This window comes from Tamandua tetradactyla, chromosome 26 (assembly GCF_023851605.1).
Source record: "Tamandua tetradactyla isolate mTamTet1 chromosome 26, mTamTet1.pri, whole genome shotgun sequence".
Lineage (NCBI taxonomy): Eukaryota > Metazoa > Chordata > Mammalia > Pilosa > Myrmecophagidae > Tamandua > Tamandua tetradactyla.
The window spans coordinates 24,780,603-24,794,065 of record NC_135352.1 but is presented as its reverse complement, the minus strand read 5'-3'; the positions used below and the strand labels follow the sequence as shown (position 1 = coordinate 24,794,065).

At 34.9% G+C, this 13,463-nt stretch overlaps 1 long non-coding RNA gene across 1 annotated transcript in view; it reads left to right on the top strand.

Annotated features, from left to right (window-relative positions):
* LOC143669899 (uncharacterized) overlaps nucleotides 1-12,970 on the top strand; it is a 74,279-nt gene extending 61,309 nt beyond the window's left edge. The window contains exons 2-3 of the long non-coding RNA XR_013169112.1: nucleotides 10,499-11,715; nucleotides 12,899-12,970. This is a non-coding gene — a long non-coding RNA (uncharacterized LOC143669899). The remainder of the gene's footprint in view (nucleotides 1-10,498; nucleotides 11,716-12,898) is intronic.
* The last annotated feature ends 493 nt before the right edge of the window (nucleotides 12,971-13,463 follow it).

The window sequence follows — 13,463 nt, the reverse complement described above, 5'->3', positions numbered from 1 at the left end:
TCACATACATATACATATCAGACATACAATTCTTGCCATACAGTTAAGATGTACACATAAATACCTACATAACACACCACTAACTTACTCATTATACTGTACACTGAATATGACATTGCATTACATATCATCACAACTTATTATTAAATTATCACTACATCAATATTTATTTATTAACTGTATATTTATATGATACTATATATACATATTTTATGCATCACTGAGTTTCAAACTTTTTCTGTGTCATCTGCTAGCCTTCAAGTGTCACCTGCAGCTACCATAGAACACCACAAAAATTCCCATTTAATTTCTTATGCCAAACTGCAATATATTGAAACTGTGTGGGGAAATTTGTGATATGGAATGGATAATTGCACATATATCCAAGAAGGGCAATGTACTCCAAACAGAATAAATCCTAATAGACTAAGACATGCATGAATCAGAATGTCAAATGACAAAGAAAAAGAGAGGATTCTGAAAGCAGCAAGAGAAAAGCAATTCACATACAAAGGATGTTCAGTAAGACTAGGTGATAATACCCCATCAAGAACCAGGGAGACAAGAAGGCAGTGGTATGATTTATTTAAGGTACCAAAAGAGAAAAAATTGCTAGCCAAGAATTATTTATCTGGCAAAACTGTCCTTTAAAAATGAGGGGTAGTTTAAAATATTCACAAAAAGAGAATCTGAGCGAGTTCATCAACAAGAGACCTTCCCTACAAGAAATACTAAAGGAGTTCTGCAGGCTGAAAGAAAAAAAGGGGGAAAGAGGCATGGAGGAGAGTGTAGAAATGAAGATTATCAGTAAGGATAACTAAAAAGGAAAAAGAGAGACAAAAATAAAATATGACATATAAAAGCCAAAGGATAAGTGATAACATTGAATATTAATAGATTAAACTTCCCAGTCATTGCGGCTTGGAAGATGACTCCCAGGAATGAGCCTGGACCTAGAACCATGGACTTAACAATGCCATCATGCCAAAAAGGGGAAAAAGAAGTATAACAAATAAGGTATCAGTGGTTGAGAGAGTTCAAATAGAGTTGAGAGGCTACATTGGAGGTCATTCCTATACATGCTTCAGTTAGACATTGCTACCTATCTTAACTTGCCAAACCCCAACCAAAACCATTCCTGTCAATACTAAAGTATGCTTAGGACATTATATAAGAGTCTACAAAGGTCCCATGCACTAAGGTAACTTTCTAAAACCTACAACCTCCATATGGGTGCCTAGACCAAACAAGTCCAGGCTTATTTGGGGCCAGCCTCTTCAGAACATCAATTAGATCCCATACCCCTATCCCATATTATAAACAGCCCTTTTTGAAAAAGTTAGAATGGGCATAGCCTAAATACCCCTAAACAATAGGAGAAAGATCAAAGGTGATGATGGTGTTATACAGAGAAGGTCAGGTACTTATTCCTTTAGCCTTCAGTACCTCAGAGAAGCTAGAAATGAAAACTTAAAATTGTGGAATTTTAACCTATACCAAACTCTGAAATCTGTTCTACAACTAATCGTTGCAATCTACTCTGGAATTTATGGTTTTTCAGTATATATATTATTTAAAGAGAAGAAGGAATATAACAGAGAAGATAGGATTTAACAAATGACTATGACTGCTGAATTATTATATTGATATTTCTGTTGGTTTCCAGTGTCTAAGAGCAGCTAGAAGAAAAATTGAAAAATTGTGGAACTGTAGCCCATACCAAAAATTTAAATCCGCTGTATAGCTACTTGTTAAAATGTACTTGGAAATTTGTTGCATTTTGAATATATGTTATATTTCACAATAAAAAAAGTTTAAAAAAATGGATCAATGACCTAAATTTAAGAACAAGGACCATAAAACTTCTGAAAAAAAAATGTAGGAAAGCATCTTTAAGATCTTGTGGTAGGCAGTGGTTTCTTGGACCTTACACACAAAACACATGCAATGAAAGAAAAACAGATAAATGGGAAATCCCCTTGGTGTTTCAAAGGACTTTGTCAAGATGGTGAAAAGACAACCTACTCAATTGGAGAAAATATTGAAAATTTCATATTCACTATGTGTTTAATATCAAGAATATATAAAGAAATTCTACAACTCAACAATAAAAAGACTAACAACCCAATTTAAAAATAGACAAAATATTTGAATATACATTTTTCCAAGGAGGAAACATAAATGACTAAAAAGTACATGAAGAGATGTTCAACATCCCTATCTTTTAGGGATAAACAAATCAAAACCACAGAGAGATACTATTTCACACCTACTAGAATAGCCAATATTTAAGAAACAGAAAGCTACTGTGTTGGAGAGTATGTGGAGAAATAGGAATCTTTAATCATTACTTGTGGGAATGTAGAATGGTACAGGCCCTGTGGAAGACAGTTTGGCATTTCCTCAAGAAGCTAAGTATAAAATTGCCACATGATCTGGCAATCTCACTACAAGGTATATATTCAAAAGTACTGAAAGCAGGATGGGACCAGACATTTGAATACTGATGTTTATAGCAGTGTTATTCACAATTACTAAAAGATGGAAACAACCCAACTGTCCATCAGCTGATGAATGAATAAGCAAAATATGGGATATACATATAATGAATATTATCAGCTGTAAGAAGTGAAGTCCCGATGCATTCAACAAGGACGAACATTGAGTACACTATGTTGAGTGAAATAAGCCAGACACAAAATGACAAATATTGTATGATTTCATTGATATAATTAGATCAAGCAAATTCACAGAGTCAGAAACTAAAGCATAGGGTACTAGGGGCTGGGCATAGGTAGAGAATGGAAAGTTATGTTTAATTGGCTGGAGCATCCATTTTGATTGATGAAGTATTTTGGTAATGGGTAATGTTTGGGATGTCATATGGAAATTCTTTGGGTGTTCAAATGCAAACACAGAGAGCCAAGAAAGGACATATATGTCCTTCCATATATGAAAGGACAGCCTCATTCTATCAAAGAATCTGGGGTGGGAGATGGGAGAATGAGGGTGGTGGAGGAGACTAGGACTTATCTAAACTAGACTTCTGTGAGGGTCAGTGGATGGGGTGGTGATGAGAAATATGTGTTTTGGGCTCTTGCCTTTATGGTGGCCCATCAGGGAGCAATAGGACTTTCCCGCAGCAACTGGGATTGGGAGCTTTATAATATATGGTGTGAAAAGCAAAAGTGGTAATAGTTATTTGAAGAAGCTGAGGGCAGCTGTTATTATTCAAGTCATATGAAGTTTGTGTCTTACTAGTAAATTATGCAGCGTGAAGGACAGAAGTAGCAAGAGCCATTTGGAGAAGCTGAAGTTAGTGCAAATCATTCAAGCCATATGGAGGTATAGGCCTTGTTAGCTGCAGTCACACCTAAGAAAGGGCTAGCTGGAGTGATTGCACAACAGGAAAATTATGACTAAGCCAGGCAAGATGACATGGCACCAGTGGTGGTTCAAAGTTTAATGGACCTGAAAAAAACATGTTCTTAAATTTATTCCATTCGTGTGGATGTAAACCCATTGTAGGTAATACATTTTGATGAGGCTACTTCAATTGAGGTGTGACCCTTACCATGCAGGTGGGGTTTTAATCCTATTTCTGGAGTCCTTTGTAAGAGGATGAAATTCAAAGAGGGAGAAAGCCATGGAAGCAAGAAGCTGAAAGCAATGAAACCTGGAAGAGAGGGGAGAGAGCAGCAGATACTACCATATATCTTGTCATATTTTAGAGGAGCCAAGGATTTGCCAGTAGTTGGTCTTTTGGAAGAAAGCATCACCTTGATGATGACTTGATTTGGACATTTTCCCAGGCTCTAAACATGAGCTAATAAATTCCCATTGTTTGAGTCACCCCATTTCATCACATTTGATTTGACCAGCAACATATATAACAACAGCAACATATATAATTTATTTTATGCCATTACAAATGGCGGTCATGGTAGCCCAACATTAAAACCACTGAATGTGTATCTGAAAATGGTTAATTTTGGAAATTTTAGGTCGCACATATGTTACTTGAGTAAAAATTTTTAAAAACTTCAGAAAAATATAACTCAAAGCATAAACCCTAATGTAAATTATGAATTATAACTAACAGTATAATTGTAATAACATTGTTTCTTCAATTGTGACAATGGTACCACACTAATATAAAATGTTAATGATATGAAAAACTGTGTTTGGGGTGGGGTTTATGGGAACTCTGTACTTTCCAAGTGGTTTTTCTATAAAACTAAAACTGCTGTTATAAAATAATGAAAATTAAAAACACATATATTGCTAAAAGCAATTTAGAAATTCAAAGGAATTCCAATCAAAAGTCTTTGTCAAAATGAAAAAGCTAAAATCAAATCATATGGAATAACAAGAATCCACAAATAGCTAAAACTATCTTGAAACAGAAGAAGAAATTTGGAGAAGTCACATTTCCAAATTTCAAATTTTATTACTAAGTTACAGAAACTCAAAAATTTAAGTACTGGCATAAGGACAGACACAGAGACTAGAAGAATAGAATTGAGAATTCAGAAATAAACCCACATGTCTATGGCCAATCACATTTTGACAGACTGACAAGTTCACTCAATGTAGAGATAATAGTTTCTTCAACAAATGATAATGGGAAAACTGGGAATTCATATACAAAAGAGTGAAAGTATACTCCTACCACACACCGTATACAAAAATTAACTCAAAATGAATTCATGACATAAATATAATATAAATGTATTTATATAAGTAAATATCAGACTGCTCATAGAAACTGCCATGAAATGGTTTTCCTTACAACTGAAGAATCAATGATATAAATGTTAAAACTCTTAGCAGAAAATAGAAAAATATCGTCAGAACCTTGTATTAGGCAATAGATTCTCAGGTTTTACATCAGAAGCACTAACAACTAATGAAAATAAAGTGAGCAATCTAGAAAGTGAACAATCTACAGAATGGGAGAAAATATTTGAAAGCCACAAGTCTTATAAGGATTTAATATCCAAGTATATAAAGAAATCTTATAATTCAACAGTGAAAAGACAAAAAATCCGATTAAAAAATGGGTAACAGAGTTGAATAAACATTTCTCCAAAGAAGATATACAAATGCCAAAAAGCACATGAAAAATGCTCTGCATCATTATTCATTAAAATGCTAATCAAAACCACGAGATACCATTTCACATTTGCTAGAATGGCTACTACTAAAAAAATGGGAAATTACAAGTGTTGGAGAGGATGCGGATAAAAAGGAGCACTCATTCTCGTTGGTAGGAGTGTAAAATAGGATAGCCACTGTGTAAGACAGTATGACAGTTTCTCAAAAAATTAACTGTTGAATTACCATATGACCTAGCAATTCAACTTCTAGGTATATTCCAAAAAGATTTGAAAAGGGGGCACAAATATTTAAACACAAATGTTCATAGCAGGATTACTCCATGCCAAAAGATGGAAACAGCCCAAAATGCCCATCAAAGGATGAATTGATCTAAAAATGTGGTGTATATGTATATATGTATATATATTTATATATACACACAGTGGAATATTATTCAATATTGGAGACAACCATAAAAAGGAATGAAGTCCTGATACATATGACAACTTGGATGAACCTTGAAGACATCATGTTTGGCAAAATCAGGCAGAGACAAAAGAACAGTTATTGCATAATTCCATTTTTATGAAATAACTAGAATATACAAATTCACAAAGACTGAAGTTAGAATAAAGGCTGCCAGGGGTAGTGGTTTGGCTGAAATGGTGAGAATACTTACATATATATAGCAATGCAAATTGTGACTTCTATAAGTGATTCAATTTTATCTGTGACTTGTAACAGTATAGCAATGTAGCACTGCTTGCTGATTTACCTAAAAATAATGACATAATTCTATTGCAACAATTCTATTCCAAGAATGAGGAAGTAGCACCTAGGCGAATCAAGTGTCTATTCATCATAATAGAAAAACCAACATGTAATATTTCAATTTAAAAAGCCAAGTAGCAGTACAGAATTTTATTTTGAAATATAAGTAAAACTACAGAAGAGATAGCTACAAGAGTTAAAAGTGTTTCCCCTTGCAGTGCAGCACTAGAAAGAAGGAAGGAAAAGCGCAGGGTGCTACTGTGTGTATCATTGCAAGTTTTCAGTCAGTGTAGTTAATGGGCATATTTACTCTCAGAATCATCCCTTCTTTGCCCTTGTTCTGCTCTGTGTGGGACAGAGGTGTGGAGCTGATCCCTGCAAATGACATTTACCAGGACCCTTAGCAAACTGACTCCTAGCTAATTTCAGCCAATAAGAGGCACTGGCAGAAAGTTGGAGTGCGAAAGAGAGAAAAAAGCCAAAGGATGTCTTCCCTTCTTCTTCTGCTTTGGTGCCGTCTCTGGCCACTGATATTCTCTCCACAATTCCATTTCTCCCTGGAGCTTTAGCCTCCTAGGTGGGGGCTCCAGCTCCTGGGCTCCTTCCTTTGAAGCTCCAACCTAGGAATGATAACAGCTTCCAGCCGTTGCTAATCTCATCTTCCCTGGTGGTTCCTTAAGCTCTTCTAACAACTTTGAAAATGTTGTATTGAATTTCTTCTATTGAATTGCTTTACAAATATTTTGATTTCCTGAGTGACCTTGACAATACAAAGTCATTGGTATTTTTATACATAGTGTAAGTTGGTGCAAATCTAAACGTTTTAAATATATAAATATATTTTATAGAATTTTACAACACAATCTATGAAGTAAATTAAATTTTATATCCCCAATTAAAACAACAGCTTGCTTTTTCTAAGAGTTTATGATTACGAAAACTGCCGTTATGTTTTAAGTTTGTCACCAATGAAAACAAGCGCTTCAGGAGCAGATAGACTGAACATATCAGTACAATTTGATAGATCACTTTCTCTTCCTAAAATATTCACAGTTCAGCTTAAGGGAAAAAATCAGCAGATATTTTCTTCTTCTTTTACTATTATGCATTTAAGATACATATCTTTTTTTAAAGAAAACATTACAGAAGGGCACATAATGAAACCCAAGTCTCTCCCAATCTCAATCATACTCCTCATAAACAGCCACTGTCACTGTCTGGTGTATCCGTCTATAATTCATTTATGCAGCTATAAACATATATCCACATTCATTTGTGAAATGGGTAAAAAAAATAGTATTTACTGTCATAACATTTTTTGAGGGATAAATAAGGAAAAAAACACAAAGAATTTAACAGTTTATGTGCTTAATAAAGAATAAATATTAGTTATTAATATCTCCCAGTTTTATCAGACTATCTAGCTCTACCTCCCTATATGAAAATACAATTTGTCTGGTCTCTTACTTATGCATTTGGAATAATATGTGTATGAGTGTGTGCATGCATGTGTGTGTGTGTGTATCTACAGCCATATACTAAATTCTTAACCATGCCATTGTGCAATAAAGAGATTATACGTTTTTTCGTTTGTATTGCCTCACTGCCCTCCAAATGAAAAATAAAACACACTTGTGAAAAACAAAAACACAATTGCTTGTTGAATTTACCGGGGGCCTGGGGTCTGTCCCAGCTGTGGGAATGGGTGAGCTGGCCTTGGCTCCTGGCAGGAGAAGGGAGGCACTGGCTCACTTCACGTGCTCTGCAGTGTGACAGGAACAGTAATACTTCTCATGGGGGATGAAGGTGGACAGGCTACTAAACTTACTGGTGCACAAACAGTAGTATCTGTGATTGTGCAAACTATGTGATAACCTGTATGGTAAAGAATGCAGGTGTAGTAAAGATTAGAACTATTCAGAATGTGCTTTGATGATCAGGTAGAATTAAACTGCATGTGAAGTAGGTAAAGAAAGGAGAGGACAAAGTGTGCACATGTAAAGACATTATATATAACCTAAGCAATGATGTAAGGCAGGAATTATATATATATATATATATATAGACATTGACAAAGTTAGAATACTGGCTTGAATGAAGGGAGAGAAGGTGTGTGAATTGATGGTGAAGAAAATAAGTATAGGTTTTAGAGCACCGGAGAAAGATATAAAAGCAATTTTTTAGGAGAATCATACCTCTTCCCAGTCTATTGATTTAGTTTTCAAGAGCTTAAACAAGAACATAGTTTTGCAAATGTGAGCATAGTGTGCAAGCAAATCCAACCAGTTCCTAAATTATGAAAATTATCATTTATTTTCTAAGCAAAATGATTTAAAGGACTAAAAATAAATTTGGAAACAGAATTAGAGTTTATAATGTTCATTTTTATTCTCTTTATTTTAATGTATGGTCTTTATGATCCTGTCATTTTAAGAATCATGCTTATTCATATCATTAGGTTTTGAAACTCTCAGTTCAAGTAGCAAGCATGCTTTCTTGTGATACAGAAGAGCAAGAGTGAGAGGGGATAGCAGAGTTACTTAGTACTCAAGACTTATCTATCCAACACTTCTTGACTTGTAATTTAGGTTTTGCTCTTTTTTTAACTGCTGCTTTTAATAAAGAGCATGAGAATAAAATAATGTGTTACTTTCTATAATTCAGCATGCTTTAGATTATATGAAGAATGTACAATCACATTTTCACCTAGACACTTTACATAAGAATGAAACTCCATCTCTCTCTTCAGATCCAAATGGCTTTGCACTTCTCACACACAAGACTTGTTCTATTTTAATTTCTGCCTTATTGCTTTTCTTAACAGACTAAGTAGATGTAACCATCCTGAGACTTGGAACCAGATATCTCTAGTTTGCATCCTGGCTAACCTATTTATTAATGTTGTGTCTTTGTTCAGGTCATTTGTGTGAATTTCAGTTTCTTCATCTGAAAATTAATTTGTACTATCTATCTCATAGGATTTTTTTTCTATCCAAAAATGAAAGAAGACGGTGAAGTAAGATATTTCAGGGCTCCATACCCCAACAGGACCTTTGAATAATTAGTAAAAACTGGCAGAAATATCTTTCTCAAAGTTTCAAGAAAACAGCGAAATGATTGCTGTAATAAGGCAAGCACCAAATCAAGAAAGAGGACACTCCTCTCTCTCCAGTCAACACAACGAGTAGTCTCACCACCCTCCCCCTCTCTACGTGGGACATGACTCCCAGGGATGTGGACTTTCCTGGCAACGTGGGACAGAGATCTTGGAATGAACGGAGACTCAGCATCAAGGGATTGAGAAAAACCCTAGAATGAGCTGAGACTCAACATCAAGGGACTGAGAAAACCTTCTCGACCAAAAGGTGGAAGAGGGAAATGAGACAAAGTGTCAATGGCTGAGAGATTCCAAACAGAGTTGAGAGGTTATCCTGGAGGTTATTCTACGCATTAAGTAGATATGACCTTGTTATTTAAGATGTAATGGAGAGGCTGGGGGGAACTGCCTGAAAATGTAGAGCTGTGTTCCAGTAGCCATCTTTCTTGAGGATGATTGAATAATGATACAGCTGTCACAATGTGACTGTGTGATTGTGAAAACCTTGTGTCTGATGCTCCTTTTATCTACTTTGTCAACAAAGGAGTAGAACATATAGAATAAAAATAAATAATAGGGGGAACAAATGCTAAAATAAATTTAGTTTAAATGCTAGTGATCAATGAAAGCGAGGGGTAAGGGGTATGGTAGGTATAATCTTTTTTTTTTCTTTCCTGTGTTCATTTTATTTATTTTTCTATTGTCTTTTTATTTCTTTTTCTGAATTAATGCAAATGTTCTAAGAAATGATGAATATGCAACTAAGTGATGATATTGTGAATTACCGATTGTGTATGTTGTTTTATTTTGTTTCTTTATTTTTTTAATTAACAAATAAATTTTAAAAAAAAAGAAAGAAAGAGGCCACTTAAAATTGGCTGTCACGGTGCCCTGGTTGGTCAGGGTAGGAGGCAGATCAGTGTGGAGCCAGCACATGATCCCACTATAGGTCCCAGGTCCTGGTTCTGGAGAGAGCAGAGCAACCATTGTGTACATACTGGGATGCACAGATGTCTGGTCCAATCTGTCTGGTGGCAGCCTAAGGGATGAACTGGAGACCCATCATAGACATGTCATCCCAGAACTTTCCCTGATGTAAAAGACAGCACACAAAACTCTAGTACAGATCACTTTGGGAGAGCAGTCAAGTTAGAGCCACCTGGGGCAAGGGATTGCTGGCTGTAGGACATACAGTGAACTGAGCAGGACCATAGGAAACTGCTTACAAGAGAAGGGGGAACATTTGTAACTATGTATATGTAGGATTCCAAGGGTCACACATGCATACCTAAGATAAGACAAATGCATAGAAAAGATCAAGGAGGCCCAGATGTTTTGGCATCAAGCTCCTCTCTAAATTTGTTGTATAGAAAAGTCCTGTAGGAGAGCACTTGCACTGATCAATGTGCAAAGACCTGTTTTGCTCTTATCCTCTTCTTCTTTGTCCTCCTCCTCCTTCTCCTTCTTCCTCTCCTTATCCTCATCCTCATCCTCATCCTCTTTCATCTTCTTTGCCTTCTTTCCAAACAGGTGCTTCAGAATCTGAATTCCAGCAACAACATGCCGAAATATCAAAATACTCAGGTTTCAACAAAAGGTTACAAAACATACAAGAAAAAGGAAGCAATTGCCCAGACCAAGGAGAAGATTAAAGCATAAGGAGGCATCAATGAGGAAGACCAGAGACATATTGACAGGACTTTCTCAAACTGGTCCTAAATATGCTCAAAGAGCTAATGGAAAACATGGACAAAGAACTAAAGGAAATCACGAAAGCGAGAGGCATACACAAAAAGAGTATCAGTAAAGAGATGGAAGTTATTTAAAAAGGAAACAAACAGAGCCAATGACCACAGTAACAGAAATTAAATATTCCCTAGAAGAGTTCAAGACAGATTGGAGCTTGCAGAAGAAAAAAATCAGAGAAATGAAGATAAGACAATTGAAAATCATTCCATCTAAGTAACAAAAAGAAGGAGAAATGAAGTAAAGTGAACAATGCCTGAAGAACCTGTGGGACACCATCAAGTGTGCCAATACACACACTGAGGGCATTCCAGAAGGAGAAGAAAAAGTGAAAGAAGGAGAGAGAATATTCAAAAAAATAATGGCCAAAAACGTCACAAGTTTACTAAAAGACATGAATATACACATCCAAGATGCTCAAAAAATTCTAAAGAGGATAAGCCCCAAAAGACCCATCCACAGCACATTATAATCAAAAGAATGCCAAAGATAAGGAAGGAATTCTGAAAACCATAAGAGAGAAGCAACTTGTTACATACAAGGAAGTTGCAATAAAATTTAGTACCAATTTCTCATCAGAAACCATAGAGGTAAGAGGCAGTGGGATTACATATTTAAAATGCTGAAAAAAAACTGCCAACCAAGAATTTCATAACCAGCAAAACTGTCTTTCAAAAATGAGGAAGAGATTAAAACATTCTAGATATATAAAAACTGAAGGAATTCATCACTACTAGACTAGTCCTGCAAGAAATGCAAAAGAGAGTTTTACAGATTTAAAGGGAAGGCCAATGGACAATAGATCAAATCCACATGATGAAAGAAAGATCACCAGTAAGGGTAATAGCATGGGTAAATACAAATGACAATACTATTGTATTTTTGGTTTTTAACCTAACTTTTTACTTCCTGCAGGATCTAAAAGACAAATGCATAAAATGTAATGACACATAAAAGATGAGGAATGAAGGACTAAAGGAACATAACTTGTATATTCTATGGTATGGCACGGTATGGTATGAAAACAAATGAGATTGTTAGAGATTTAGGATGTTGAATTCAAGCCTCATGGTTGCTACAAAGAAAATAATGGAGAATTTACAAATTCTTATAGGCATAAAGTATAGTACAGGCTGCCAGGGGCAGGGGTCAAGGGAAATGGGGAGTTAATGGATAATAGGTGCATGGTTTCTGTTTGAGGAGATGGGAAAGTTTTAGTAATGGAAAGTGGTGAGCATACTGCAGTATTGGAAATGTGATTAATCCCACTGAATGGTATGCTTAGAAGTGGTTGAGATGGGAAAGTTTATGTTGCATATATGTTCCTACAATTTTAAAATATGTGTATCAGTGTTAAATTTCTTGAACTTTGATAATAACTGCACTAAAAGGTAGTTATATAAGTGAATACCCTTGTTCTTAGAAAATGTTCATGGCCATATTAAGTGTTCAGAAAGCATGAGGTATTTAACCTACACTCAAGTATTCAGTAAACTAATTGATAAATAAAAAATTGGACAATAGAATGATACAAAAATGTGATAGAATGTTATAATTGTTGGATCTGGGTACCTGGGGAGATAGGGTTATGTTGAAGTTCTCTATTTGGGATCTGTATTATTTTTATAACTGTCTTGCAAGTTGGAATGTATTTCAAAAAAAAGTTAAAAACACAAACAAACAAAAATGCCAGCACTTAAGTCAAATAATAGAAATAATCAAGTGAATTTCTGGTTTGGTTTTGTTTTTGCTTAAAGCCAATTTTGCCTACTTACTAAATATCAACTGCTAAAAACATAAAATAAAATGACAAAGGCAGTTAGCAAAGTTACTGGCATATATCAAAGAAATAACATATGAAAACTGTTATTATTATTGCTATCGTTAACTATTATAACAGCCCACTACTTGAAAACAAACCAGTACCGGAACTTAAATGAAATACTGGACTATGCATTGAACTCTTGTTATTGTGTTTAAATATAAAAGGGCTTGCAAGTAGAACCATATCCTTATCCCCTACTGAAAGACATGGGATGTTGAACGCACAATTTTATATTTCATCATACCCCAGCACTAGACATTGTATTACTATGGTTATCTCTTTTCTCTGGATTCAGATGTCAGTCAAGCCACACATACACTACATTTATAAAAGTTAAATTTTTTATTTCTTTCTTATAGTTAATGAGGAAAAACTTTAATTCCAAACCTCAGTATGAACACTGAAGAAAGGATGAATAGGTTTACAGGAAGTCATTGAGAAAATAAAATTTGAAAGTCACATGTTAAGGTAACTTCAAAAAATTTCAATTTCCAATGAAGAAGTATTCATGTGAATATACACAAGTGAATAGAGCTGCTTGCTTATTTTTATTCCTAAATCTTGTCTTTGAAATATCTTACCAAAAATTATTTGCATAGGAAAAAATATTTGCAAAAATATTTGCATATTGTACTATAATAAACTATACTACATGGCCCTGATAAATAAAAAAAGACATTCTCTGTATGTACTTGGCCATATTTATTATTGTGTAGTTTCAAATCTTATCATGTGAAGGCAGTTGTTTTCTGGAACCCAGCAATTTTTTTTTGCATGGGCAGGCAGCAGTGATGGTTTTATTTAATTGGCATTTGGCTCTATTTTTCCTTTTGAAGTTAAAAGCTCCTCATATACAAGCTCCATGAAGCCAGAGAATACATCTTATCTCATATAAAACTGATTCTTCAATATCAGGCACAGTTC